Source organism: Cetorhinus maximus, chromosome 9, assembly GCF_964194155.1.
Source record: "Cetorhinus maximus chromosome 9, sCetMax3.hap1.1, whole genome shotgun sequence".
Taxonomy (NCBI): domain Eukaryota; kingdom Metazoa; phylum Chordata; class Chondrichthyes; order Lamniformes; family Cetorhinidae; genus Cetorhinus; species Cetorhinus maximus.
In genome coordinates this window covers 37,970,446-37,996,087 of record NC_135887.1, presented here as the reverse complement: position 1 = coordinate 37,996,087, position 25,642 = coordinate 37,970,446, and the positions used below count along the sequence as shown (strand labels likewise).

Here is a 25,642-nt window from a genome sequence, read left to right as displayed (position 1 = left end):
GAGCAGGAGAGTCTGCTTAATTGGGTAGCTCTTTCAAAGATTCGGCACACACACAATAGGCAGAAAGGCCTCCTTCTGTGCTCTATTGTTTGATGATTCTGAATGAAACTAACCGAAATTAAAATCAATTTGTGCATTTAATATTAGAAGGCACGTGGGTCAGAATGAAAGAACTCTCAACTGGATTTGGCCCTTGGACCATCTGCTGTATTAAGACATTTGCCTGAGTTTCTGCAGTAAGAGTCATTGCAAAAAGGTGTAACCAGGGTGGCTATCATCATCTTTTTGAGTGAATATTGTGCAAGAGATTCTGCCCCCTGTTCCCAATCTTGTCTTTCTGCCCCTCATCCATGCCTTTGCTAACTCTAGACTCGACTATTCCAACACACCCCTGACTGGTCTCCTGCATTCCATCCTCCATAAACTTGAGTTCATCCAAAATTCTGCTGCCCATGTCTTAACTTACAGAAGTTCCAGTTCCCCATCACCTCATTGCTTGCTGACCTACACTGGCTCCCGGAAAAGCAATGTCTTGACTTTAAAATTCTCATCTTTATTTTTAAATCCTTCCATGGCCTTGCCCCTCCCTATCTCTGTAATCTCCTCCAACCCCATAACCCTCCGAGATATCTGCACTCCTCTAATTCTGGCCTTGTGCTTTCCCAATCATAACTGCTTCACTGTTGGTGGCCATGCCTTCAGTTTCCTAGGCCCCAAGCTCTGGAGCTCCCTCCCTATACCTCTCTGCCTCTCTATTTTACTTGCCTCCTTTGAATCACCTCTTAAAACCATTCTGTTTGACCAAGCTTTTGGTCATCTGATCTAATATTTCCTTATGCTTCATTTTATATTGCTCCTGTGAAGCACCTTGGGACATTTCATTACATAAAAGGCGCTATATGAGTTGTTGTCGCTCACTCTCTATCTGTTTTTGTGTGTCTAGATTCTCTTAAGTCAAGCTTGTCTGGTCTCTCGCTAAGATTTCCAACTCTAGGTTTCTGAGCATCCTCTTCCAAAACAAATGGAATACTGCTTTCAGTGGCCCAGGTGGAAGTAACTATTGGGCAAGGACTAACCTGCCATTGCCACAGATGATGGAGGAGGAAGGACCAAACTCACCCTGCACAGTCAAGCCTTTTTTTTATGTCTCCAATATTTTAACAAGTAAATGTGTTCCAAGGAAATGAAAAAAAACTTTATGAATGCCCCTATAATATTGCTTCGGGGAGTGTTACAGCAAATTTATATAGTGTCTTGATCAGCCCACACAGTCCAACAGGTCTATCCCTGTGTTTATGCTCCTCAGGAGCCTCCTCCTGCTTCACCTTTCCAGTTACCCTGAAGGCACTGCCTTCAGTATAAATCAACGGATACCATACCCATTCGATGCAGCATGATCCCATTCCTCACTTATACAAAGAGAAGATGCAAATCTTAGTATTTATTTGCAATTATTTATTGGGGTATTCAATACTGGAGCGGATGAATGGGCACAAATCCCTGCTGAAAAATCTAGGTAAATACAGCGTTATGGAATTTTGTCCAGGAGATTAATCTTTAACTCCTGGAGACTCCAGGACAATCGTGGCGAGTTGACAATAAATTGGGACAAGAGACAAATAAGATGCTACGAAAAGGCCCACTCAGAGAAATGAGCAACATCCAACCACCACCAGATGGAGCGCTCGCAGCATCTGATTGGCTGCAGGTCGCCGCGCTGTGCATTTTGATTGAATAGCGACTGAAAGAATTCATCGTTGATTGGCCAATGAGTCCTCACCAATCAAGAGCGAGGTGGCATCTGTGGCACGTTTTATTTGTCATCTCGACACTGCCTCTGCCTGATTGGCCAACGGGATAACACGCTTCTGATTGGTGTTAGATGATCAGCGATTGGTTTAATTTTCAAAAACGGTATGTCAGCGCTTCTCTGGTTGGTTGAATATGCACCTGCTCCGGGTGTTGGTGCCAATTGGAGGATTCGTGCCCATCGCCATGTTGTGTTGCTGAGGGGAACGAAGTGGGGCCTGAGGGGAAGGCGGAAGCTGTGAGTAACAGAGCAACATAGATGCTGTAGACTTGTGTTCGGGGCAGTGAGGAAATCAACCGAGGAAGAAGTGGGAGGGAGGGAGGGAGTGATTGAGGAGGAGAGAGGGGAGGGAGAGAGGAGAGGGAGGAGAGGAAGGGAGAGGAGGGGAGGAGGGGAGGAGAGGAGCTGGATGAGGGGATGGGGATATGAGTGGGGGAGGGAGGAGAGGGGATATGAGTGGGGGGGATATGAGTGGGGAAGGGATATGAGTGGGGGGGGAGGGGTGACGGGAGGGAGGGAGGGGAGGGGGTGATGGTGGGGATGAGAGGGGAGGAGGGGAATGATTGGAGGGGGATGAGGATGAGTGGAGGGGGATGAGGATGAGGGGAGGGGGATGAGGATGAGGGGAGGGGGATGAGGATGAGGGGAGGGGGATGAGGATGTGGGGAAGGAGGGGATGAGAATGAGGGGAAGGAGGGGAGGGGGATGAGGATGTGGGGAAGGAGGGGATGAGAATGAGGGGAAGGAGGGGAGGGGGATGAGGATGTGGGGAAGGAGGGGATGAGAATGAGGGGAGGGGGATGAGGGGAAGAAGGGGAGGGGGTGAGGATGGAGGGGGGTGAGGATGGAGGGGGGTGAGGATGGAGGGGGGTGAGGATGGAGGGGGGTGAGGATGGAGGGGGGTGAGGATGGAGGGGGGTGAGGATGGAGGGGGGTGAGGATGGAGGGGGGTGAGGATGGAGGGGGGTGAGGATGGAGGGGGGTGAGGATGGAGGGGGGTGAGGATGGAGGGGGGTGAGGATGGAGGGGGGTGAGGATGGAGGGGGGTGAGGATGGAGGGGGGTGAGGATGGAGGGGGGTGAGGATGGAGGGGGGTGAGGATGGAGGGGGGTGAGGATGGAGGGGGGTGAGGATGGAGGGGGGTGAGGATGGAGGGGGGTGAGGATGGAGGGGGGTGAGGATGGAGGGGGGTGAGGATGGAGGGGGGTGAGGATGGAGGGGGGTGAGGATGGAGGGGGGTGAGGATGGAGGGGGGAGAGGGGGGGAGAGGGGGGAGAGGGGGGAGAGGAGGGAGAGGGGGGGAGAGGAGGGAGAGGGGGAAAGGATGAAGGAGGGAGAGGGGGAAAGGATGAGGGAGGGAGAGGGGGAAAGGATGAGGGAGGGAGAGGGGGAAAGGATGAGGGGGGGGGGGGAAAGGATGAGGGAGGGAGAGGGGGAAAGGATGAGGGAGGGGAGGGGAGGGGGAAAGGATGAGGGGGAGGGGAGGGGAAAGGATGAGGGGGGGGGAGGGGAAGAGAGGGGAGGGAGGGGGAAAGGATGAGGGGGAGGGGAGGGAAAGGATGAGGGGGGGGAGGGGAGGATGAGGGGGAAGGGGGGGGGAAAGGATGAGGGGAGGGGAGGGGAAAGGATGAGGGGGAGGGGAGGGGAAAGGATGAGGGGGAGGGGAGGGGAGGGGAAAGGAAGAAAGGCTGAGGGGGAGGGAGGGGAAAGGATAGGGGGAGGGAGGGGAGGGGGGTGAGGGGAGGAGGGGAGAGATGGGGTATGAGGGAGGAGGTATGGAGGTGGGAGGGATGTGAGGGGGGAGGGTTGAGGAGGGGAGGGGGGTGAGGGGAGGAGGAGGAGAGATGGGGTATGAGGGAGGAGGTATGGAGGTGGGAGGGAGGAGGTATGGAGGGAGGAGGGAGGGTTATGGAGGAGGGGAGTGGAGGAGAGGGGTTATGGGGGAGGGAGGAGGGAGGAGGGAGGCGGTATGGAGAAGGGGAGGGAGGAGGGGAGGCAAAGATGAGAGGGGGTATTGGGGAGGAGAGAGGGGGGTATGTGGGAGGGAGATGGGGAGAGGGGGTATGGGGGGAGGGGAGATGGGGTGGGGGGAGGGAGGAGGGGGTATGGGGAGGGAGGGAGGAGGGGGTATGGGGGGAGGGGGTATGGGGGAGAGGGAGGAGGGGGTATGGGGGGGGGAGGTATGGGGGGGAGGGAGGAGGGAGTATGGGGGGAGGGAGGAGGGGGTATGGGAGGCAGGCAAACAGGGGGTATGGGGGGAGGGACGGACAGAGGTGGTATGGGGCGGAGGGAGGAGGAATCGGGGAGGGAGGGAAGAGGAGGGAGCGGGTAGAGGCAGGAGGGGTGGTGAGGGACTTGGGAGGGGTTGAGCGGGGTGCTGGTGGGTGAGGTGTGGGAGGCGCGGAGATTGAAGGAGGGCATATCGGGGAGGGAGGAGGGGAGTGGGAGTCGTCAAGAGGAGGAGGGGAGGGAGTGAATTGGTTAGGGGATGGGAGGGAATGGTGTGGGGGTGGGGGGAGCGGGAGAATGGGGATGGAAAGAGGGTGATTGGGGAGTAAATAGTGAGTAGGAGGAGAGTAATTGTTGAGTGGGGATCGTTGCCTAATATAGTGGAGGGAGTGTTGGGGTGAGATGAGAGAGAAAGCAACCCCACGTGATGGATGACTGACTGATACGTGGGTGCAAATAGGGGTAACACCTGGGATGTGTAGGGAAAAGAATAATGCCTGATACAGAGGATAACATTTGAAGTTATAAATTGTGTTCCAGTAATGGTGTGTAGAATGTATGGGTATAGTGAGTACAATTGGAAACACACTACACTGGGTTTGAAGTATACAATACGAATGTATGCAGTGAACAAAGCATGAGTGATTGTTAGAATTAATATAGTCAGAACTCTTTTTGGAAATAAATGTACAATACATAACCTGTGACCATTTAAATGTGCAATCCAAGAGTCTACATGTGATACAATAAAATATTCTATTATACATTTTTTCTCCAATATGCTGTTATATATTTACTCTCATGTCTGATTATACATTACCAAAGGAATTGTATCTTGAAACTTCCAGACTTTGTGTAATCTGATTTTGGAGAGTAAATATACAATAGCATATTGGAAAGAAAATGCATAATAGGATATTGGAGGGAAAATCTATAATGGGCTGGAGTTTTAATGTACATTGCATGGGATCTAGGAAATAAAATAGGTGAGGTCTGGGACTATATATATTTGGTGTTCCTCATATAGGATAATATATTTGGGACCTGGGAGGATCACTGCAATATACAGGATCTGGGGCAATTACTGTACAGAGGCTATAAATATTTTTATTGTTGGGATGTGGGAATCACTTACAAGGCCGGTATCTATTGCCCATCTTGGTTTCTCTTGAGAAGGTATTGATGGGCTGCTTTGAATTGTTGTATTTTCCTGTGGTGAAGATGCCTCCACACTGCTTTTAGGAGTTCCAGGATTTTGACCCAGTGTTGGCAATAAAGAAATGGTAATTCTGTCGAAGCTAGGATGGTGTGTAACTTGGAGGTGATGGAGTTCCCTTGCATCTTGTGCTTCTAGGTGGTGGAGGTCTCAGGTTTGACAGGTGGTGCCAAAGCAGCGTGGCCAAACTCCTGTAGATAATACAGCAATGGTACATTGGTGATGAATTTTTAGACTCACGGTGAAGTGCTGGTCAATGAACTGCATTGTGCTGGCTTTCATCCAGGCATGTGGAGAGCATTCCATCAGATTCCTGATTTATGTCTTTCATCGGTGTTTGAATGAGGCTTTGGGAGTTGAGAAGCAAGCCACTCGCTTGAACCTCTAATCTATTCTAGTAGACATGGCAATTGTGTGGAAGGTGCAATTGAGTATCAAGTCAATGGTGACCCCCAGCATATTGATGATCAGGGCCTTAACATTCGATGACTGTGCAAATGTCGAGTAGAGCTATAAGCTGCCCCTTTTTGGAGATGACCATTGCCTGACACTTGTGTGGCACATATGTTAATTGCCTGGATGCCTATATGCTGCAAGACCTGGATGACTGGGGAATTGCAAATAGAGCCCACTTCTGAATTTAGGATGAAGGGAAGGTCATTGATGAAGTACTGAAGGTGGTTGGGCTCTGGAGGCTGCCCTATTAATGTCTATATGAAACTGGGATGTGTAAGAGCCTGAGAATATTTATATACAGTCATCAGGATCTGAGAGTATTGGTATGTATTGAGCATTAATGCATGGTGCACAAGGCCGGTGGCTGTTATGTGCATCAGATGTTAATACTTTAATATTTGTAAATTAATATAATCTATATCCTATAATCTACATGTAGCCCAATGATCATTAAGAATATGTCAAATCTGAGTTAGTAAGTATTAAAGAAAACGTCTGCAGCCACATAACAGTGCTTGAGTCCTCCTTTCCATGTTATTAAAATTCCACTGACCACCTGTGACACCATACAAGTATTTTTCTGTATTCATATTAATTATATAATTAAACATGTATTAGTTTGTTTTACTGAATGTGAAACATGGTGCTGAGCAGCAATTCTGTCAAGATGTGGATATATCTTCAACAAGAAGACGTGCATTTTGGGGTACTTTGTTTTCATTGGCGTCATTACTGAACTGCAGTCTGTACAAAGGAACGTAGGACTTGGGAGCAGGAGTAGGCCATTTAGCCCTTCGAGTCTGCTCTGCCACTCAAGGTCATGGCTGATTTAGTTATGGTCCAATTCCACTTTGCCATCTGCCCCCCATAAACCTTGTCTCCCTTTTCTAACAAAAATCTGTCTAACTTTGCTTTGAATAAATTCAATGACCCGGCCTCCACTGTTTTCTGGGGAAGAGAATTCCATCCACTTACAACCCTTTTAGAGAAGAAAGATTTCTCCTCCTCTCCGCCTTAAACGGTAGACCTCTTATTCTTAATTTGTATCCCTGGTTTTCAATTTTTATAGACAATACAGAAATGTTCAACTCGCCTGTTTTAATTCGATGGCTGAATTTGAATATTATATTGTTAAATATTATTATAGTAATTTAGCTGATGCTTTTATCCAAAGCAGCTTTGTAACAGTGATGATAAATGCTATTTTGAAGGCGCTACTGTCATCGGTCTATATTTTTAGAAATCTTGCTGCGGGTTGTATGAAATTGAGCAACTTCCCTACCCCTGCCCTATACCATGTAATCTTATCTTGTGTCGTAACCTTCTGGAAATCCAAGTACACCAAAGGTTTCCCTTTGTCCACCTTGCTCGTTACTTTCTCAAAAAACTCTAATATAGATTAAACATTATTGCCCTTTCACAAACCCATTTTGACTCTGCCTGATCAGATTTTGATTTTCCAAGTTTCCTGCTTTAACGTCCTGTACTACTTGGAACAAACACTTAGTGCTGCATAAGAAGCACTGGTGTATTCATCAGAGCATTCACACCAAAATGTCTTCAGCGGCATTTTCCTGAACTTGATACTGAGGGTCGATGAAATGTCATTGAACTCTTAATAGCTTTGATGGGACTGAGTTGGCAGTTTAGCTTTCGTAGTCTTGCTGTAAGAAATTATAACCAACATTTGGAGAGCAGATTTTTGCAGTGAGAGTTCTGCCAGCCTAGTCCACCCAAGAATCAAAAACCAGTATTAAAAATATATTACCCACCCTAACGGTGAGTAAAACATGATGCCCCAACCTCAAATGGGGGAACATAGATGGCCCACATGGTTGAGTAAAGGACCTGATGCCCCAAGTGGGTGGACAAAAGATCTGCTGCCCCAAGTGGGTGGACAAAGGATCTGATGCCTCAGTCCTTTAGAAGAAATGCTGCTTGCACTTCCTGTAGACGTTGACTGACTTGCTTTACAATACGTAGAACCATAGAAGTTACGGCACTGAAAGAGGCCATACAGCCCATTGTGTCTCTGCTGGCCAAAAAAGAGGAAACGAAACTAGCTGCTCCTTTTAATCCCACTGTCCAGCATCTGGCCTGTAGCCTTGCAGATTACAGCATTTCAGGTGCTGATCCAGGTACCTTTTAAATGAGTTGTGCATTTCAGCCTCCACCATCAATTTAGGCAGTGAATTCCAGATGCTCACCACCCCCTGGATGAAAAAGATTTTCCTCACGTCCCCTCTAATCCTTCTACCGGTCACCTTAAATCTACACCCCCTGGTAATTGACCCCTCAGCTAGGGTGAACAGGTCTTTTGCGTCTGCCCTATCTAGGGCCATCATTGTTTTGTACACCTCAATTAGGTCATCCCTTAGCCTCCTCTGTTCTAAGGAAAACAACCCTAGCCTATCCAATCTTCCTCATAGTCGCAATTTTCAAGTCCTGGAAACATTCTTGTAAATCTCCTCTGTACTCTCTCCTTCCTGCAATGTGCTCAGAATGTACACACAATTCCAGCTATGGCCTAACATCATTACATCAAAAACAGAAAATGCTGGAAAAACTCAGCAGGTCTAACAGCATCTGTGGAGGGATAGACAGAGTTAACATTTCGAGTCCGTACTCTAAAGAGGAGTCATATGGACTCGAAACATTAACTCAGCAGGTCTAACAGAGACAGAGTTAATGTTTCAAGTCCGTATGACTCCGCTTTAGAGTACGGACTCGAAACGTTAACTCTGTCTTTCCCTCCACAGATGCTGTTAGGCCTGCTGAGTTTTTCCAGCATTTTCTGTTTTTGTTTCAGATTTCCAGCATCTGCAGTATTTTGCTTTCATCCATCATTACAGCCCTACTTTTGTATTCAATACCTTGTCCAATAAAGGAAAATATTCCATATACTTTCTTTACCACTTTATCCACCGGTCCTGCCACCTTCCGGGACCTTTGGACGTGCACTGCGAAGTCTCTCACTTCATGGTGGAAAAACGTGATTCGGACCATGTACTCACATGGTGGAAGGAATATCCTGTGTCAAATGGTAGATAGGTTCCTGGAAATCTCCTCTTAAAATCAAAACTACTACTATTGAAGAAGTTTTCCCATTTAAATGAGTAATATCTGGAGATGCTTTCCTAACCCAAGATTTTCAGCCCCAATACCTAACATAAACATGAAATCAACAAAACACAATGTAAGTAAATTTTCTACATTCCCAGTGATGTGACAGAGAACCAAAGATAACAGGTTTGCTTTTTCCTGATTACTCGAAAATAAAGCTGCAAAATATATCCCAAGATATACATTTTTGCAAGATCGATTTCCGCTATACTCACTGATAATTTGTTTCGGCCCTTAAAATGACTAGGTCCCTGTGCTAATTTTCCTCCTAGTTGCAGATGCTTGTCCCATTACTGGACAGCTTCTGGGCCTTGCCTTGTTCTTTCTGTGGAGCCATTGAGCATTCTCCAGGCTGGTTGGCGCAGACTTCCTAATGGTGCTCTGGATTGCTGTCGTGCTTGTGGTCGTTGGGTGCTTTGGAGGACCCTGGTGGGGAGGGTGGTGGCAGTGATTGGAGTCAGAGATGCCAGGCTCCTGATCAATCCCCTGGGGCGAGTGAGAGTGCAAGTGACCATGGGCAGCTTCTCCTCCAGGCCTCTGCTGCCGTGGAACGTGCAGAGCTCTTGGCGCAGGTCTAGAAGAACGTTTTCTTGGATGTCGATAGGAAGCGGATGTTCCTTGGTGGGGGTGAAGAGAGACCGAAACCTGACCCAAAAGTTCTAGAGAATAAGAAACCGCTCTTTCATTGATTCACCCAGTTGTTAACTATGCAGATGGTTACAAAAAATCTTTTGCATCAAGCTCCAAACCGCTTTTATAATGGGGTAGGTAGTACTTAAAACAAATGGTTAGTCATTTTTTTAACTGCTTAATAATGAAACAGTGTATTCTATTTGGGCTTACTTAAAACTGGGTATAGCCAAACTGTACAGTAATTTTCTTTTTACCTCCCAATGAAGGGGTCAGTTTGATAAGTCATATTGTGAACCTGCACCACATTAATTCCCAGTTCTCGAGAGATCCTATGCAATGAGTTGCTGGACCCAATCTCCTGCCTCATGGGTTATTAGAGTGCCTGCCTGCAGATGACTAAATAGCGACCCAGCACAGCCGGAGATCTGGACAGGGTAGCAGAGTCTGCGGTAAAGGCCGGATTTGTGGGGAGATGGAAGAAGGGCCGGGGGAATTTCACCCAGTTATCTGACAATGTTATCTCTTCTCTGTCTCTGAGGGAAACCTGGGAGCTGCTTAGAAGTCGCAGCCTTGCTGCCTCCAGGTAAAGTTTTTTTTAAAAAAAAGTTGCTGGGTCGATCCCCATTGCCGCTGTCTGTCTCCAGATTTGTCTTTCACTACTGTGTGCTGCTTGTCATGTGCCTTTTTCAAACATCACATTGAGGATGATAGCTTCCAGTTGTCATCTTGCTTTTGCAGCTGGTGTGTGTCACTTGGGAATGAGTGTCACCAAATCTTGTAAAGGCTAAAAAGAAGTATGCCTTTTGTTGATAGATTGGAGGGGAGGCGGTAGCGTAGTGGTAATGTCACTGGACGAGCAATCCAGAGGCCCAGGCTAGTGCTCCGGGTACACTAGTTCAAATTCCACCATAGCAGCTGGTGAAATTTAAATTCAATTAATACATCTGGATTATAAAGTCATCTCAGTATTGGTGACCATAAAACCATTGTTGATTGTCGTAAAAACCAATTTGGTTCACTAATTTCCTTTAGGGAAGCAAATCTGACGCCCTTACCTGGCCTGGCCTACTTGTGACTCCAGACCTGCAGCAATGTGGTTGTTTCTTAACTGCCCTCTGAAATGGCATAGCAAGCCACTCGGTTGTAGGAAACCGCTAGGAAGTCTAAGAGGAATGAAACCGGACAGACCACCTGGCATTCATCAAGGCACTGAAACGACAGCGGCACACCCAGCCCTGTCGAGTTGCAAAGTCTCTTTACTAACATCTGTGCCAAAATTGGGAGACCAGTTGCACAGACAGTTAAGCAACAACCTGACATAGTCATACTCATGGAATCATATCTTACGATGTCGTAGGCACCATCATCACCATCAACTGGGTATGCACGGTCTTGCTGGTAGGACAGACCCACTAGAGGTGGCGGCACAGTGGTATACAGTCAGAAGAGAGTTGACCTGGGAGTCTTCAACATTGGCTGTTGACTCTTGAAGTCTCTTGGCATCACGTCAAACATGGGCAAGGAAACTTCTCGTTAATTGCCACCTCCCTCGAAAGCTGATGAATCTTTACTCCATGTTGAACACCAGTTGGAAGAAGCACTGAGGATGGCAAAGACACAATGTGATCTGGGTGGAGGACTTCAATGTCCATCACCAAGAGTGGCTTGGTAGCACCAGTACTAACTGAACTGGCTGAGTCCCAGAGGATGTGGTTGCTAACTGGGTCTGTGGCAGGTGGCAAGGGAAAAACCTACTTGACCACCTCCTCACTGATCTACTTGTTGCTGATGAATGTCCATGACAGTATTGCTAGGAGTGGCCACTGTTTGGCACACTGCCACTTCCATTGTGCTAAATGGGATAGATTTTGAACAGATCTAGCAACCCAGAACTGGTCACCCATGAGGTACTGTGGGCCTGCACAGCAGCAGAATTGTACTCAAATACCATCTGTAACCTCATGCCCTCCACTCTACCATCAAGCCGGGTGATCAACCCTGGTTGAATGAGGTGTGCAGGAGGGCATGTTAGGAGCAGCATCGGGCACATCAAAAATGAGCTGTCAACCTGGTTAATTTACAACGAGGGCTACTTGCATGCTAAACAGTGGAAGCAGCATGCGACAGATAGAGCTAAGTGACCCTACAACCAATGGATCAGACCTAGGCTCTGCAGTCCTGCCACATCCAATCGTGAGTGGTAGTGGACAATTAAACAGCTAACAGGGCGAAGCGGCTTCATGAATATGCCCATTCCTCCATGATGGGGGAGCCAAGCACATCAGTGCAAAAGACAAGGCTGAAGCATTTGCAGACATCTTCAGCCAGAAGTGCCAAGTGGATGATCCATCTCTGCCTCCTCCTGAGGACTCGGCATCTCAGATGCCAGTCTTCAGTCAGTTCAATTCACTCCACGTGATATCAAAACAGCAGAAGGCACTGGATACTGCAAAGGCTATGGGCCTGACAATATTCTGGCAATAGCGCTGAAGATTTGTACCCCAGAATTAGCCACGCCCCTAGCCAAGCTGTTCCAGTACAACTACAACACTGGCATCTACCCGGCTATGTGGAAAATTGTCCAAGTATGTCCTGTCCGCTAAAAGTAAGACAAATCCAACCCGGTCAATTATTGTCCCATCGGTCTACTCTTGGTCACCAGCGAAGTGATGAAAGGGGTTGCTGGCAGTGTTCTCCACTTGCCTGAGTGAGTGTAGCTCCAACAGCACTCATGAAGCTCGATACCATCCAGGGCAAAGCAGCTTGCTTGATTGGCACCTCATCCCCCATCTTCATCATTCACGCCATTCACCGTGGCAGCAGTGTGCACCATCTACAAGATGCACTGCAGCAACTTACCAAGGCTCCTTTGACAGCAGCTTCCAAACCTGTGATCTCTGCCACCTAGAAGGACAAGGGCAGCAGATGCATGGGAACACCGCCACTTGCAAGTTCCCCTCCAAGCCACACACCATCCTGACTCAACTATATCGCCATTCCTTCATTGTCGTTGTGTCAAAACCCTGGAACTCCCTTCCTAATAGCATTGTGGGTTCACCTACACCAGTGGACTGGTGGGGGCGCACCACCACCTTCTCGAGGGCAATTAGGGATGAGCAATAAATGCTAGCTAGCGATGCCCACACCCTGTAAATGAATAAAAATAAAATTGGTGGACCCTTTTAAACCTCTCGAACACCTAGGAGGCTGCAGCTCTCTGGATGAGAACCTCTGCACTAAAGCATACCCACTTAAGGGAAAAAATTGTCATTATAAGGCACCCAATCAGGAGAAATAGTGTTATTTGCATACCAAGGTTTTAGGCTGTAGCTGTAAAGTTGTATTTGGTCTGGTGAATGGCAAATTATGTCATTATTGGGTTGTATCATTTAGAATTGTGGTGACTTGGAATTTATTTGCCAGTCTCCAAGTATGTAGGGAGTGCAGCAATGCACAAGCTAACCCTTGAAATTGTGCTGTCAAGAAAGCTTTCAGTTGCCATTGGTATTCAGATGGGGACATTACTGTTGTTCAGAAAAGCACACCACTAACATGTGAGTGGTACGGCAGCACAGGCAATAACCCCTATATTTGCCAAGCGACTGTAATTATCTCATGGTCCAGGTATTGTAAATCTTAAGAATGCAAGAAGGATATCACATGGTATAATTGCTTGAGGCCTGTGTAAACTGGATATGCTATCTCAAATAATCTAAAATGATCTAATTCACTTTGTTGATTATTTTAAAGGTCAGTAATTGGCATGGTTTGCCGAAGTAATTCGCCTTTGAATGAATTTTTAAAGGGTACGTCACTGTCCTCATTGCTAGAGCAGCTTGTTTTGGGAAAAATTGGATCGGAAAGCTCTACTAACATAAGCTTGAATAGTGTGGTTTGTGCATATTTCTGATAAACTGTAGAGGGAAAACATATACTGCTCAATGATGATGTGACTCCCTTAAATCTGCATGTATATGCAGGGTGGGTACATTAGCATCAGCTGGTACTGCAGTTGGCCACGCGGTAGGGGAGGCAATGAAGGAGTGTACACTATTGGCGCATAACTACAGCTAAGTAAACATAGGAACGACCAGACATGTCAATAAAACAAAGTTCACCGATATTGCCATTAAAAATTAACCTGCAGAAACTGGAAGGATTAACCTAAGGCTCAGGGCTGTTTCTTGCTGAAGTTGAAGAAGTTCATACATTGAGCAATGTGAATTGTTTCTTCCAGACTACAGCTTTTGAAACTGGGGTATATCTAGAAATTCCTGAGATTAGTTTTTCCATAATTACTTGCAAGTATTTTTTTTTGCCATATACTAGTAGCAGACTGTCTTCTAGAAGTTGGATGACGGTCGTTTGGACTTATCCCAATTTCCCTGATGAACTACGTAAAGGCAGTGCACTGTATGGTGTAACAGTCATTTAGATCGCTGAACTTTATTCTGTTTCCTGGTCATTTAGTTGGAGTATTGCTGTTGATATCAGTGTCAATAGTTAGCATGGGGAAAAGACAACTTAGGTTATGATCAGGTTCAAGAACCCAAGATCCTTTGCTGGAAAGGTGCATGGGGATGTCTGGTGGAAACTAGACTGTGATCCAGTGTGATGCTCTCCAGAGTGGAGTAGCCTACAGTACTCACTCTTCAGACTTCCATGTGAAGAATAGCTTCTTGAGCAAGGTACTGACAGAGCTGCCTGTTTCCGTGGAACCATACCCTAATTATAAAAAAAAACTGGAATTAAAAGTCAGATGGTGACCACAAAACTATTGCCGATTGTTGTAAAAACCCATATCATTCACTAATGTCCTTTTAGGGAAGGAAATCTGCCGTCCTTACCTGGTCTGGCCTACATGTGACTCCACAGCAATGTGGTTGACTCTTAAATGCCCTCTGAACAAGGGCAATTAAGGATGGGCAATAAATACTGACCTAGCCAGCGATGCCCAGATGCCATGAACTAATTTTAAAAATTTCTCCTTCCTTCTCTTGATGCTGTGCTGTAGTTCCAGGCACCGATTTCCCTCCAAAGATTTTCCCATAGAAGCATAGAAAAGTTACAGTACAGAAGGAGGCCATTTGGTCCATCTTGTCCATGCCAGCCCGAGGACATCCAGGTGCCCTTTCTAATCCCACCTTCCCGCACCCAGCCCATAGCCCTGCAGCTTACAGCACTTAAGGTGCAGATCCAGGTGGTACTTAAAAGAGTTTAGAGTTTCTGCCTCTACCACCAATCTGGGCAGCGAATTCCAGACACCCACTACCCTCTGCGTAAAAAAGCTCTTCCTCATGTCCCCCCTACACCTTCTGCCGCTTATCTTGAATCTAGAATTCTCCACCAAGGGAAACAATTTTATCCTGCCCACTCTATCTATTCCCCTCATAATTTTGTACACCTCAATCAAGTCACCTCTCAGCCTTCTTTGTTCTAAGGAAAATAACCCCAACCTATCCAATCTCTTCTCGTAGCTACACTTTTCTAGTCCTGGCAACATTCTTGTAAACCTCCTGTGCACTCTCTCCAGAGCTATTACGCCCTTCCTGTAATATGGTGACCAGAACTGCACACAATACTCCAGTTGTGGCCTCACCAGTGTTTTATACAATTCCAACATTATATCCTTCCTTTTATATTCTATACCTCTGCCAATGAAGGATTGCATTCCATATGCCTTCTTTACAACCTTGTCTACTTGAACTGCTGCCTTCAGGGACCTGTGTACTTGTACACCAAGATCTCTTACTTCATCTAACCCTCTTAGTATATTCCCATTTATTGTGTAATCCCTGTAACTGTTTGACCTCCCTAAATGTATGATCTCTCACTTCTCAATGGTAAAATCCATCTGCCACTTTACAGCCCACTCCACCAACCCATCTATATCATTTTGGAGATTATGGCTATCCTCTACACTATCCACTACTCGGCAAATCTTTGTGTCATCTGCAAATTTCCCAATCGTGCCCCCCCACGTTCACGTCTAAATCGTTAATATATAACACAAACAGCAAGGATTCCAACACCGAGCCCTGTGGCACATCACTTGAGACAACTTTCCATTCGCAAGGGCATCTATCGACCATTACTGTTTGTTTCCTGTTACAAAGCCAACCTTTTATCCAGTTTGCCACATTACCCTGAGTCCCATGGGCTTTTACTTTCCTGACTAATCTGCCATGTGGGACTTTGTCAAATGCCTTGCTAAAATCCATGTACACAACGTTCGCTGCACTACCTTGATCAACCCTTCTTGTCACTTCCTCAAAGAATTCAATCGAATTTGTGAGGCAAGACCTTCCTTTAACAAATCCATGCTGACCATCCCTGACTAGACCATGCCTTTCCACATGACAGTTAATCCTATCTCTCAGGATTGATTCTACTAATTTGCTCACCACCGATGTAAGACTTAACTGGCCTGTAATTGTTTGGCATTTCCTTTGATCCCTTTTTAAACAATGGAACTACGTTTGCATTTCTCCCGTCCCCCGGTACCTCCCCTGTATCTAGTGAAGATTGGAAAATCATCCTCCGAGCATCTGCTATCTCCTCCCTGACTTCCTTCAGCAGCCTCGGAAACAATCCATCTGGCCCTGGTGACTTATCAACTTTCAAGGATTTCAACCCTTCAATTACTTCCTCTATATGACTATCCCGTCCAATATCTCGCAGTGTTCCTCCTGGACTACTATATCTACATCCTCCCTTTCCTTTGTAAACACGGAGACAAAATAGTCATTCAAAACCCTTCCCACAGCCTCTGCATCTACACACAAGTTTCCATCTTCATCTCTGATAGGTCCCACTTTTTCCTTAATTAACCTTTTAGCATTAATGTACTGGTAAAACGTCTGGGTTATCTTTAACTCTACTTGCTAATCTTTTTTCATGCCCTCTCTTTGATTTCCTTATTTCCTTTTTTACTTCGTCCCTGCACTTCCTATATTCGTCTAGGCTATCTGCAGTGCTTAGTTCTTTGTGCCTATCGTACGCTTTCTTTTTCTGTTTGATCTTCCCCTGTATTCCTCTAGACAACCAGGAGGGTCTAGATTTGGTCGTACCACTCTTATTTTTGTAGGGGACATGTCTACTTTGTACAATTAGGATCTCACTTTTTAGTGCTTCCCACTGGTTTTCCACTGTTTTATCCTCCAGCAGTGCTGTCCAGTCCACCTTAGCCAAGTTCCTCCTCATTTCTGCAAAATTTACCTTCCCCCAGCTCAAGACTTTTACTCCTGCCTTATCTCTGTCCTTTTCCATGGTAATGCTAAATCTAACTAAATTGTGATCACTGTCCCCGATATGGTCGCCAACTGTCACTTCACCCACTTGCCCTTCTTTGTTCCCCAAGACTAGGTCTAGAATTGCATCTCCTCTCATTGGGTTTGTCACTAATTGGTTGAAAAAACTTTCCTGGACACACTGCATGAATTTTTCTCCCTCAGTGCCCCTTATATTGTTTGAATTCCAGTTGATATTAGGATAGTTGAAGTCTCCTACTATTATTACCCTCTTGTTCTTACAAGCAGAAATTTGCCTACATATTTGTTCTTCTATCTCCCTTTCACTATTTGGGGGTCTGTAGTATACTCCCAGTAGTGTGACTGCTCCTTTTTTATTTCTAAGCTCAATCCATAAAGCCTCATTTGTTGACCCATTTAGTATATCATCCGTTCTCACAACTGGAATTGATTCTTTAACCATTAGTGCTACCGCCTCCCTCCTTTTTTATCTCCTACTCTATCATGTCTGAAGACTCTATAACCAGGGATATTAAGCTGCCAGTTTTGTCCCTCCTTTAGCCAGGTCTCCGTTATAGCAATGACATCCTGCTGGCATGTGTCTACCTGTGCCCTTAACTCATTTACCTTATTTGTAATACTCCTTGCATTGAAGTATAAACAGTTTAACCCCGTCAATTTCCCTTGCTGGACACTTTTTAAACTTTGCTTCTCCTGTAACTCCATGCCTATCACAACGTCCCTAGCTAATGTTCCACCTCCATTTTTCTGATCTGAATCTGACCTATCTGATCCTACTCCTGGGATCCCATCCCCCTGCCACACTCGTTTAAGTATTACCCAACAGAACTAGCAAAAAACCCCCGCAAGGACACTGGTCCCAGCTCTGCCTGGGTGCAGCCCGTCCGGTTTGTACGGGTCCCACCTTCCCCAGAACCCGTCCCAGTGTCTCAAGAATCTGAATCCCTCCTGGCTACACCATCTCTCCAGCCATGTGTTCATTTGATCTATCCTCTTATTCCTGGTCTCGCTAGCACATGGAACGGGTAGTAATCCTGAGATTACTACATTTGAGGTCCTGCATTTTAATTTATCTCCTAACTTCCTGTACTGAGCTTGCAGGTCCTCATCCCTTAGTTTATCTATGTCGTTGGTACCAATGTGTAACACGACCACTGGCTGTTTACCTTCCCTTCCCAGAATGTCCTGCAGCCGCTCCGTGACATCCTGGACCCTGGCACCAGGGAGGCAGCATACCATCCTTGATTCACGTTTGCAGCCACAAAAGGGTCTGTCTGTGCCCCTAACTATTGAATCCCCTATCACTATAGCCTTGCCACTTGTTTTCCTCCTGCCCCTCTGAGCAGCAGAGCCACCCACGGTGACGTTAACTTGGCTGTTGCTGCTTTCCCCTGAGAGGCCATCCCCCCCCCCCCCCAACAGTATCCAAAGTGGTATATCACTGTTAGAAAGTGAGATGACCACAGGGGACTCCTGCACTACCTTCCTGAGTCTTTTACTGTTCCTGATGGTCACCCATTCCCTTTCTGCCTGTGTAATCTTCACCTGTGGTGTGACCACCTCGCTAAACCTGCTATCCATGACTTGCTCAGCATTGCGGATGCTCCGCAATGAGTCCACCCGCTGCTCCAGCTCCGAAATCCAGTTAGCTAGAAGCTGCGTTTGGACACAGCTTCCACACACATGGTTACCAGGGACGCTGGAATCGTCCCTCATTTCCCACATCCTGCAGGAGGAGCATATCACGGGTCTGAGTTCTCCTGCCATGACGTCCCTGTTGATTAATCTAGTTACATCCTTTAAAAATACGCTAGCTCGGGGCCTTATTTATGTTAGCTAGGAACCTTGTTTCTTGACTAATTATACTTGTACAGTACTACTTTATATTTTTTTTTAGCTCCTACCTCAGTATTAAGCAATGAATTCCTTTAATAGATTGAAAAAAAAACTCACCAGGATTTACTCCCCAATCAGTTGCTTTCCCAAGTCACTGTTATTCATATGTGAGCAGGTGAATTTAGACCGGCACTTTGACTTGGGGGGAGCATCATAGTTCAGCCTGACCCTGTCCTTGCCCAAAGATCATTCATGTACTTCCAACAAGAGTGACTGGAAAGCAATCAGAGCAGGAATCATAGCTGATACTTCTTTACAGAACCCAGGGTCAATGATACAGAATAAGAATCAAACAAATGGATGATTAATTTATCTATTTGCATCCCTTATTTGATTTACAGTTTACACATTAACCAGGATGAACTAGCAATCAGGACATGGGTCGATTTAATAGTAGGATAGATGTTTTTAAGTGTGCACTTACACAGAGAATTGGAACGCAGGTTCCTCCCTTGTTGCATTGTATGCCCAATCTTGGCTGTGCTGATATGACATCAACTGGATCAAAAAGAGAAAGTTACTCGTGGTCTGTTTTCTCACACAAGTGATTTGGAAGTAGGTGAACTGCAGAAAGTGGGTATTAGAAAAGTAGATAAAAGCATAACAGCATGATGACAGATTCACTTAGAGCTCCTTTTATGCACCTAATCTGAGTGGGAGGTTGGGGTGGGGGTCATTCTGTGATTTGTGAACTGTAGGAAATTGTTTTTAGACTTTGTAGTTGCAGGCATCTCCTCATTCAAATATGCAGCACCTAAATATCCTCCAATGGATTTTTTTCATTGTTTGCTTATTAGCAACTTCTTTGTTCTGCCAATGGAGCTATTGCTATCTTCTCAAGTCTTGTGCAGTTCCTTATATTAAATGTTATAGTACAGAAAGGCCAGTCAGTAAGCCACTGATCCCAGGTTTAATTCTTGACATAACTGATCATGGCAATACTGGGTTAGAGAGGGGTAAATCATCCAAGATTCTGACTCCTATAAGTTCTCACTCATTTCACCCTTGCTAAAAAAATTCTGAGATCATTTATTATGAAACGAAGACAGAATAAAACTTGGTTATGTTCTCTGTTGTGGATGTGGAATATCTTGTCGAGATTCAAATCTACATTGCAGAATGTTTACTCAAGTGAGGTACAGGATGCTGACCAGCACTTTCAGAGCTATATCCCAGTAAGAATCAACACTTCAGGGAAGAAAGTTCAAATTTTTTTTTAAAACTTGCAAAAGAGCCACATTGTGTAGTTCAAAGATTTGAATTCTGCAAATAATCCTAAAACATGTTATCTAGTTAAAGAACCCAAATGGACTAAAAGGAGCAGTCATTGTTCTGAATTCTGGATCAACCAGAACCTTCTGCAATTTGTGCATCGTTTGAAAAGTGAGTTAATTTATGCTGAGGTTATTCAATAAACATGTGAATAGCGTCCAGTTCATTGGCTGAGAACAAGTTTCATTTTCCTCTAACAATATTCAGTCATTGAGGGTGATGATTTCATTTTCAGAATAACTAAGATTTATTTTTAAACTGGAGTGTTTATTCATGCTGGTACTGTTGCTCTTGGCAATGTGACTGTCTTTAACTAAAAATGTTTTTGTCCTCTCTCCTTTTCATTCATATTCTTTTTCTTGGTGATAAATACTAAAGTTATCCTAATAGGAAATATTGGAGCCAGATCCAAAGTGTGGGCACTTTTATTGCTGAGGGAGGCCATTTGGTTATCTAAATTCATCCTTTCAGAAAGACCTAACAGTTTCCCCCTCCCTATCCTCATTGCAGTTTCCAATTGTTTCTAAGTTGCTTTTTTGGGGTCTAGCCTGTACTATTTTAGGGAGTCTGTTTTATATGTTCATCATTCTCCATGTGAAGAAAAATCAGTCCTAATTTTTATCTTTTAATAGTTCGAACCTGTTTCTCTACTCTTACAATTTAATCAGAAGTATATCCCACATTTTTCCATGTTCTTAACAACCTTGTGTTCCTCTTTAAGATCACCTCTAAGACACCTCAGTTCCAGGCCTTGCGGCCTTAGTTTGTCTAGTCTTTTCATAATGCAGAGCTTTATTACAAAGAATTAACTTTTTGGCTCTTCTCTGCACTGCACTGCCTTTACTAGCACTTTAATGTCTTCGGGTCAACTTTTGTCTGATTACACTTTAGCAAAGTGTTTTGGAATATTTCCCTAAATTAGTGATTAATAAAGCTATTGTGAACAGGATGCAGTATTGCAATTGCTGTCTTGTGCACTACCGCATTATTGTTCAACATTCCATTGACCTTGTTGATTGCTGCTCTGAATTGGTTGGGTGTTTAGTGACGAGTCTACTCGGACTCGTAGGTCTCTTCCAGCTTCATCCTAAGTTTGTTCAAAGCCAGTCATGGAGTTGCGCCTGCTAGGAATTTTTCCTGTGTAGCAGTATTTTAAATTTGCATTTAATTTTACCTGCCAGCCTGGCTACATATATACTTTGTCCAGCCACAGAAAGCTGCCTGCTGTGATTCCACTGCCCTCTGGGTCTGGTGCCACATGCAGATTTGATCAGTTTGTATTGAGTTTTTGATTCTGTCATTTATATGAATTAACATTAGCTGCGGCAATGAACCTTGGGCACCAGGTTAGTGCTCCCTACCGCAATATAACTTCTCTAATGAGTATTTGTTTTCTGCACGACATGCAATTTCCTATTCCATCTCTGGGGTTTACCCTAAATTTCCACATCTTTGAGTTTGACTAATAGCTTTTTGGAAGTCTTTTTCTGAACCTATGTTGACTGCTGTTTACTAGGTTATTTTTGTACAGATAATACTCAAGTTTACTCCTGATAATCTGTTCTGCTATTTTATACGGAGTGGAAGCAAATGGGTTTGTAGCCGCCTGTCTGTTAGTCCCCCTTTTGACTGGTGAGATACTGGTAGATTCGAAAATGTCCACTGACACCTTCATAATGCATAATGGTTGTCGTTGCCTCACAAAGCTCCTCCATAGTTTCTTTCAGCATTTTTGGGATAAATATCCATTCTCTGTAATTTTTGTTCTGAGGACTTACATGTTACTCATATTGAATTTTTCTAAAGGAGGACATTTTGCTCATGACTTCCCTTTTTATTATTTTGTGGAAGGAATCATTCATTATCGTGCAGTGTTTTGCCATCTCCTACTATTTTTTCATATATTTAAAACAAACACCTTTTTTAGTGTCACATTAAGTACAGCACTTGACCAAAGAATTGCTTCCCAAACTGCTTGCTGAGACAAATACGAGAGCAGGTCAGACTTAGTAGTTCTAAAACATCTCCCCTATGGGCAATCTATTCCAGCCACATACTGACTGTGTTTTTACTTATTTTTCTTAACCTCTTTTATATTCCATTCCTTTGTTTTTACATTCAACTCGACTCATCTTGTTACCTGTAGCTTTTAGGAAAAATTGCTCTCTGTTCCTCTCATTGCCGCCAATACTTCAATTGTTGCCACATGCCTCGGTTGCCCTTATAATCTAAGGCTAACACTTTAGTGCAGTACAGAGGAAGAGCTGCACTGTCAGTGAAGCTGTCTTTTGGATGAAACATGAGGTTCTGTCTTGTGTTTTCCAGATGGGCATAAAAGATTGTGGCAGTTTTTTAAAAAGCGGGGTGTTCTCCCTGACACCCAATATTGATCCCTCAACCAACATAAAGGGGGAAAAAAAGAGTATTTGGCCTTAATCTCATTACTGTTTCTGGGCCTCACTGTGCTTAAATTGACTGCTATGTTTCCTACATTACAAAAGTGACTACACTGGTACTTCATTGATTGAAAAACACTTTAGAATGTCTTGAGGTCATGAAAGATGCTATATAATTGCATTTTTGAAGGGTAAATAACCATATCAAATCTTTATACTCCCCACACTTCCCTTCTATATCCATGTATGCAGTTGAATCATTATCTACTGGCACTCTCACCATAACATTTAGATTTTGTATCCTTTCTACCTTGGCTGCTCTATATTGCCCTATATTAAACTCTAGGCTTTTTAAATTTAAGGTCCAATAGAGTTAAATCCATTGACAGCTTTGATAGTTCCAATGAGTTTATGCAATTTTTGTACACAATGAGATTATATACTTTTTGTGCACAATCGTGTTTACTTTTAACAATCCCAAAGGGTGCCTTACCTCTCCCAAAGATGTCCCCAGGTCCAGATCCAGAGGGGTACCTTACCTCTCCAAAGGAGTACGCTGGCTATCCAAATGAATCCATCCCAAGTTCAGACCAACTCTTACCAGGTCTGCTCTACACACGCCGGGTTTCACACTTCTGAGCTACCAGAATCCCACTTCAGTGGAGGCAGTTGATGATTTAAGTGGCTAGCTGACTAAACGCGCATGCATGAACCCTGGCCCAACTCCAGTCCAGCCCCCGCAAAAATAGGTAATGCTATATTCGGGAGCGGGACTTAGAATTTTCAGCCATTTCTGCTATTTCCGCCATGACGGAGAGCCTCTCTGTCATGGCAAAAAATCTGTGGCAGAATGTTTAAATTAATGTGAATGCTTCAGATTCCAGAATTGTACTGAATTGTGTGTCAGTGCCACTTGGAGTCATAATGAAAATCATTTTAGACCCAAGTTGACAGTCTTGCAGGAGAATGCAAAATCAGGAACTGTGGTTTTGGGCAAGTGGCAAATATACTTTGTGGTAGGGTCACTTTGGCACAGGAGGTTGAAATGAGTTTATTATATATTTAAAAAACCATTTGACTTGTTGGAATTTTATATGAAGTTCTCATGATGTTTGTGTCCTGAACAAAATGCTTAAGGCTTAATTATGCATACTTAGAGTTGACAAATGAATGGTGGTTGTAATGCTGCATCATGAATTTGCAATTACCAAGGTTCCGTATACTGATTTTCTGATTTGGAAATAAATAAATAATGTGGGTTGTTCAGTATCCTGGCAGTATCAGGGAGACTCGCACATCATTATCTCTGAAGAGCCACTAACGACACAATGTGGGCAGCACAGACCAAATTCAAAGAGAACTCTACAAAGACCATCTTCATTTCATAACTCAGACTGGCCAACAGGAGTCTGCTCGTCTGCTATGAGAAAGGGCCCTGCGACCTTCCTTTAAATTCTTAATGGTTGAGACATTCAACAATCTCGGGGTGAGGGATACACACCCTTTGTCAAAAACAGTGTTAAAGGTGGGAGTCATGTGACATGGACCTCTGGTTTGTGGAACCAGTAACATTGCCTTGCTGTACTGCAAAGTCTCAGTCTGCCATTTTATCACCTAACTAGCAGCAACACAGACAAGGACCTCTGGCCCAGGTTGGACACCTGTCCCCATCTACACTGCTACTGGAAAGCCTGTACCGTAGCCTACAAGACTGAATCATCTCTGCGTGCTTATCTCATCATGTGAAGTCAACACCACCGGAAAAGTGAATTATCCAGCATCAGTTTTCAGCTCATCGACCTCAGTAAAGGAATACCTCATTGGACTTTGATTCTAAACACTGGAACCCACGTAAAACACTATTTCTTTTCTCTGTGGTCTCTGCACTGTAAATCTTTTCTTTTCTCTGCCCCTATTTTACTGTATGAATGCATAGGATGCAACATTGCGACCCCCACTCCCGCTTTTTGAGTGTGTGCAAATAAACTAACCCCTTGAGTTCATCCATTTTCGAGTTTGCTGTGGGGTTATTAATGGAAATTGGATCACACCAAAATCGAGGGGTTAGGAAATACGCCACCACTTATAAAGGGGGAAGCAAATCAAAACACCTTTCTGTTTCTGGTGGTGAGAGGAGAAATTAATGCTGTTTAAATTAACCCCACTCCAATCTGTAACAAAGGTCATTTTGGGTGCTTATGAGGAAGTACCCCAGTGATGAATAGAGTCAAAAGAGGAGTGACAAAAAATTTGGGAGAGCGCTTTGTAGGGTAGTGACCAGCAAAAAGTGAACATTGAGTCCCTCTTGGATGTGACTCCTTTTATTCCTCCAAAGAAAACACACTGCAGCTTATGTCCAAAGGTGATTACTGTATAGTATTTCATATAGTGATGTGACAGGCTTATGTTGTCATACTTCACATAGTCCCTCAGTGAAATAAGTAACAAATTTTTAGATTATTAGAGTATATTGGAAGTAAGTCACTTTCCTGTATTTCTCCTGCAAGTACAATCTTGTTTCCCTAGGCATAGAGACATGTGATTGCTTGCCCTACGGCTTTAGAGTTACTCCTGTAAACAACCTGACGCACATCCTCCTACTGAGGATAAAGATTGCCTCTGTAGGAGTGAAAGCAGATGGCAGAATTATCAATGCGTTGATATGTGGTGCCATGTTGTGCTTCCTGACACCTCTGCCACCACACTGGTGTGACTGCATGAATGTTGTAAAGGACTGCTTTTGGTAAAAAGAAGTATTGATTTAAAACATTTGGTAATTAGGTGAAAAATAAAATTTGCTCAAATACTTCACCTGGCTATCACCACGAAACAGCCTAATCTTTCAGCAAGCTCATCTTAAGGAGTTTCTCCACATAGCTCAGAGAATGCTGGAAAAAAGCATATTTTCATTTTCCTGAAGCAGCAGAAAGGTGTGAAATTGAAGTCCTAAGCTCTGGAGGTAAATGTATTGCACGATGTGATATTAAATTGCCTGGACTACGAGGTACCCATGTAAATCCGCACAGTGCTAATTAAGCTGATCTCAGCAAGGTGGGTTCCCACTCACAACTATGCAGTCATCACTAATGAAAATCTATGGCTATCAAATGAACTCTATTATTCCAAAACAAAAACAGAATTACCTGGAAAAACTCAGCAGGTCTGGCAGCATCGGTGGAGAAGAAAAGAGTTGACGTTTTGAGTCCACATGACCCTTCAACAGTCATTTCAGATGTGAGCTTTGCTTGAATGAGATACAGGCAAACACCAGCAAAAGCATATCGGAACAAATTGGCACCTCCAAGTGAGGAATATAAGGGGAGGAAAAGGTCTGTGTGAA

The 25,642-nt window shown here is 44.6% G+C and overlaps 1 protein-coding gene across 6 annotated transcripts in view; it reads left to right on the top strand.

Moving 5' to 3' along the window:
- The first annotated feature begins 1,949 nt into the window (after positions 1–1,949).
- Positions 1,950–25,642, top strand: part of mtmr4 (myotubularin related protein 4) — a 196,294-nt gene continuing 172,601 nt past the window's right edge. For 2 of the 6 annotated variants that reach the window (XM_078548543.1, XM_078548538.1), the window contains exon 1: positions 1,950–2,047. The gene's annotated coding sequence lies outside the window, so the exon portion shown is untranslated. Of the gene's footprint in view, positions 2,052–13,222; positions 13,274–25,642 lie in introns of those variants that run through there. The other 4 variants (XM_078548544.1, XM_078548546.1, XM_078548539.1 and 1 more) reach the window with 3 other exon arrangements.